Here is a 5,595-nt window from a genome sequence, read left to right as displayed (position 1 = left end):
GTCCTCAAATTCCTACAAAAATGCGTTATTAATTTTTTAAACACTAATGAGCTTGGTTGCATCTTGTGATTCAAAACCCCTTTGGATGTGAGATGAATAGGATACATTGTGTCTAATTATGTGTTGTATCTTCAATTCGATTAGATCTTTGTTTTATGATCTAGTCTGTTTTATGTTATACAGTTGTCATCTTTTTGGTAACTTGGACCATTCTTGTGCTATAGAGTTTTATGTCTATTTGTATCTATAAATGGAGGAACATGTAGCTGTTTCATAATCTGTACTATGGCAAGAGCCGTGTCCCCTAGTCAGTCTGTCCAAAACCAGGGTTAGAGGTTAAGATAAAAGATTGCAATAGATAGAGTTTGAACTCACATCATTTAGCTAGGCAGACCTGCATTCTAACACTCGATTTCATGGAGGGACATGCAGCTGTTTCATAATCTGTACTATGGTAAGAGCTGTGTCCTTTAGTCAGTCTGTCCAAAACCAGGGTTAGAGGTTAAGATAAAAGATTGCAATAAATAGAGTTTGAACTCACACCATTTAGCTAGGCAGACCTGCTTTCTAACACCTACACCAATTGACAGCCTTACAATTTTTCAGAATAATTGTACACATAGCTATTCTATGTACATTATTGACACATCTTACCATCTATTATAGCGCTCTAGACTGCCAGGGTACCAGTGTTAATTAATCTCTAGTCAGTTATTACAGTACCAAATTTTTCCTTAATCTGCAAATGTTTAGCTCAATTGCCCAACTTGTTTGTCATTCTATCAATTAAAGCTCATTAATAGTGAAGCTTTCATTCTTGTTCAAGAGCTATACTAAGCAATTATTATTAAGCTGTACTACACTCCATATTTTAGACTGAAAGACTCCTCTAAACATTATATAAAAACTAAATATGGTTTTCAAGTTAGCTGCTTGTGCATTTCATAATTCGATCCATAACACTTCCAAATGTCAGAATAATTGCATGCATAGTTATTCATGTGTACATTTTGCCAATTGTGCATGAATTGTAAATTTTACTCATCACCAAGGTGACTCCGCAGTTTCTCAAGAAGGTGCAAACAATTCAAAATTTCCAGTGGTGTTCTAGTACCAGCGATTATAAATGGCATAATCCATATAATTATTTATCAAAGTTTGTTTGTACGTGTATGTGTGTCCAGCTATAACTATTAAAATCTTGGAATCAATAATCCACATCCTTATGGATTTGAACTCACAGAGATTGCTACCGCAAGTTTATAATCCAAGCACTTTACTGCTGAGCCATACAAGCGTGATAATCTAAGACCTTTACATTTACTGTATAACAGAATGCGCACGCTAATTATTTTAGCAGTGTAGCCACGCATTATGATGCCCTTGTTAAGAGATATTTTTCGTAAAGTTAAATTACTATATCTGGGGTCAAGACCAATTCATCTCATGTAGACAATTACGTTGCCTTCCTGAGAAGAGCCTCGACATTCTCTCTCCTTTTGGTCAGACAAAATATGATGTATCATTTTTACATTTGTACCAGTATCGAGAGGTACCAGTATCGTCATATTCAAAGTTTTTATGGATAGCTTCTGGCAGAACAGTAACCTTTTTTATACACACACATTTCTATCTAAGAATTGTTATTATTAATTCAACACATTCAGGATTTTATTTTGTTATTTCAGTTCATAATTATTGTATCATTACCGAATCATCCTTGATTGTAATCATAGCAAAACCGAATTAATTTAGCTATTACTTGCTAATTATTTCACATTTATATTTAAACCCTTTTATAGTTGTTTTATTTTTTGTAATTTATTTGACTTGCACAAAACATTTTCTTCATGATATGAAGTTGGAAAGTTACAGTTGTTTGACAAAGTTTGAAAACCTTTACTGTTGTTTTTATTTTCTCTTAAACTATTTCAACTACACAAAACACTTTTCTCATGATATATAGTTTGAAAGTAAGAATGGCAAATGTTGTTATATGTTAAATACAAATCAATCTTCTGTCCAAAGACTTTTACTACCCGCACAGCGCCAGGTAGTACAGCTAGTATGGGTATATATATATAGTAAATACAGAGCAAGCTTATGCTACGAGATCGTAGATCAGATATTTTTTACTAAAATTCAACTGCAGGTGTAGTCAAAAGTTGAAATAGTAATATCAACTGCTTCAAATACGTATATTCTAATTTATATGCAGAGTTGAAAGTTGAATGTATGAAAAGAAATAAAAAGTAAAAGAACTTTGACTAAGAAAACTTTTCTTCGGGGTACACAAATTGTGACCAACATTTTAAAAGACCAATAGGCCTACTTATTGACCACTTCAGATGGCATGAAGTGTGTGGAAGACACTGAGCCGAGAATGAAAAGCTGAGTGAACCAGAGGCTGGTTTTTAATTGACTTCAGTAGAGGCCATGTTAGTAAGATTCTGGAGATGACAAAAGTTCTTTTAATTAATGTATTGATGATCTATTTTAACATCAATTGTAATAGCCATAGTGTGTATTATTTCTATTTGTTGTTAACGCTTACTTGTGATATAACATGACAATCAAATTTATTTTATCTTAACGTTATATTATTAGTTGCTATACATACTAGCACATTTATTTAAATTGCAGAACAGAGAACGTGTCATTAATTAAAACAAAAAAATTATACTCACAAAAAGATTATTTCGGTAAATTACAACCAGAGCGGTCTTTGAGGAATACTTGGGGAGACTTCACATAATAGGACGACATATGGCCATCATCAGCAACTGCTCGTTTTCAATTACAATGAGAACCTGTGACTCTGTAAATATTTTAAACTGACGTTGTAAGTAGCATTATTGTACCTACATGTATAAGGCTGTTGTATAGAAGTATGAACGAATCCAGATAGCATAATAGAGAAATGACTAAACATCTGAGACATAAGCAATATTACGATAAACATGACACCTAATACATTAGCGAACCCACAATAAAGACAGTCACAACTGTGTCGTTGAGATTATTATTAATAAGCTGAAGCATTGCCAACATTTCCTTTTTCCCTTGCTGAAAATTTACCAGCCTTTTGAATATGTCTGTATTTTGAAATTGCCGGTTGCAACTGAAAAATGAAGATTTGCACATTTATATATAACGATTCCTTATGCGCATCATGCATAGCAGAATATTACAGAACATAGCATGGTTTTTTATTTTATTTACCGGGTGGACACTGATTTATTATCTTTGTTATGGGGTAGCAATGTTTGCAGACCCACGTTAGCTGAAGTAAGATAGAGACGGGCTATGGCATTATGACCTCCTATGAATAAGAATATTTCAGCAAAACTAAGGATAGCGATAATTCTGAAAAACATATTTAACCATATGTTCAGAATTCAATATTTTTTTCTTATTGATAGAATAGTAATGACTATTTCGTGTTAAGACAGCTAGTTATACAAGACTCACATTAGCTAAGGAAAAATACAGATTCACGACTTTATTAAAAACCGCTAGAAATGAAGTGCAAAATAAAATTAATTACCTTGTATAAATCTAATAAGTTCTAACATAAAAATCTCAAAGCCTGTTAGTATGTCCAGTTCCGCGGCCTAAATATCTAAAAGATAATATATTAAACAAAAAGTAAGTTTGAAAATACAACTTTTAATTCAGGCGAGTTTCGCTGATTTATTTCATTAATTAAATGTTTTACAACTAAAACTAAAAGTCGGAAGCTTCTTGTCAACTTGATTGAACTTGAATCGAAATTAAACTTGATTCACTTTCTAGCACTATTATAGAATTATAGTGCGCGCTAGCAACCACTTCACTACCATGGAAGGTTTTTCATAATTTGGACTGTGTATCTTGCTTACTGGGCAGACTGACAAATTAATCACTTTCAGTTGTGGGCGGATCTTTATCACGCTATGTTAGCTGAGGCCTGATTACAGTTTTCTATTTTTGAGAACCTTCCTTTCATGAAATGTTTGCTAGTTAAAATTAACCCGACTTACATTTTTTAAGATTTATACATAGGCCTCCAAAGGCAATTTATAATGAAGAGAATGATGCTATTGTAAATACCTTTATGTCTGGAAGAAAGAGTATGATGAGCGTGTATGAGAAAGCACATATATCCGTGTATGATGGTGTGTTAAGTTCCGTATGCTGTAAGCGATTGCAAGGTTTTTTGAAATGAATGGTGAGTCAAGTTTGAGTGTAAATATGAGATGATATAGTGCCAGAGTGAAGATTAGGCTAATCTCTGTGGTTTAGCAATAAAGTTATGCTATGCGCATTTTTAACTGGTCTGATAATTGCTTTCTGCCTGATGAAAGAGTGCAGGTATGAAACAGTGATTAATCATGAATGACAGTTTGGAACGAAAGAATCAGAATGCGTCAGTTTAACGCATGACAAGCTAGTATCTTTCACTCTATTAACTAGGCTATATGTGTATGTAGATTGATTGTGTGTATATAATTATGTATGTTCTATACAATTCTAATTGTTGAAAATACTTATGTTCCTTTACAGATAGTGTGCCGGACTTTAATTTTTGAAAGTGGCTAGTCGATTGGAACTAGTAATTTCACTTTTGATAAATTTTCTCAGAAAAAAAGAAACGATTTTGTCACATTAAAAGCTAGCGGCGTGCCTCAAACTAATGTTATAAAAATTAAGTTTCCAAGTTTTTAGGATAGATCTTTTGTTGTAAGGTCGACACATAGCAAAAAACACAGTATGATCACTTCATTACAATAATTTTCTTTAAAAATTTTGGGGACTTTCCAATTTGTAGGGTAAGATAGTCTAGCAAAAAACATGTATGCGAGTGTTTTAAATAACGTTAATACACTATTAAGTAGCTTCACTAAAAACAAACTTGTTGAATAAATCCTTCATTTAATAATTACTGTTAAAGTTTTTATTTCTTTAGAGGTACGCCATTTTGTGTTTGAAATGAAGAAAGTTTCTGTTTCTATTTACTTTCTTTCTCTCGACAACTTCTGACACTAATGACCACAGCCCCCTCACACACCCTATCAGCTACTCACACATACCGATACACGGGAGGAACCATTTCCTTCACCAAGGGAGGTACAGTACAAACAACAGGACAGTAACCCGTGGCTCCGAAATGACTATTGACTATATCTCTGACAACCTACCAGCCATATTCATACACTACATATCAGCCATATTTTTTTGTTTAAAAATTATGTTTACTTCTTGGTTTTTATTAATCATACTTAATTTTTATTATTGTTGGTACAAGTTTATACAAAATATTATAATTCTAGTTCTATTTATTGATCTAATTGTATTCTACTATATTCCTTTTACACCCTTACACTAGTCCTGCCATACTGTAGAACATTGACACGAGGACATTTTGTTCTTAAATTGCGGGTGAAAATGTTGTATAGAAGTATGAATGAATCCAGATGGCATAATGGAATTTTATTCCATGGTGTAGCAAGTTGGGCAGTGTAGTGTATTGAATAAATAGATGTCCGCAAAACTGAAGTGCGAGTTCAAATTTCTCATTTTTAAAACTTTATCGATATAGATAGACGGACAGAA

Source organism: Watersipora subatra, chromosome 7 (assembly GCF_963576615.1).
Source record: "Watersipora subatra chromosome 7, tzWatSuba1.1, whole genome shotgun sequence".
NCBI classification, from domain to species: Eukaryota; Metazoa; Bryozoa; class Gymnolaemata; order Cheilostomatida; family Watersiporidae; genus Watersipora; species Watersipora subatra.
The sequence above is the reverse complement of the archived record's forward strand: the minus strand, read 5'-3'. Positions refer to the sequence as shown.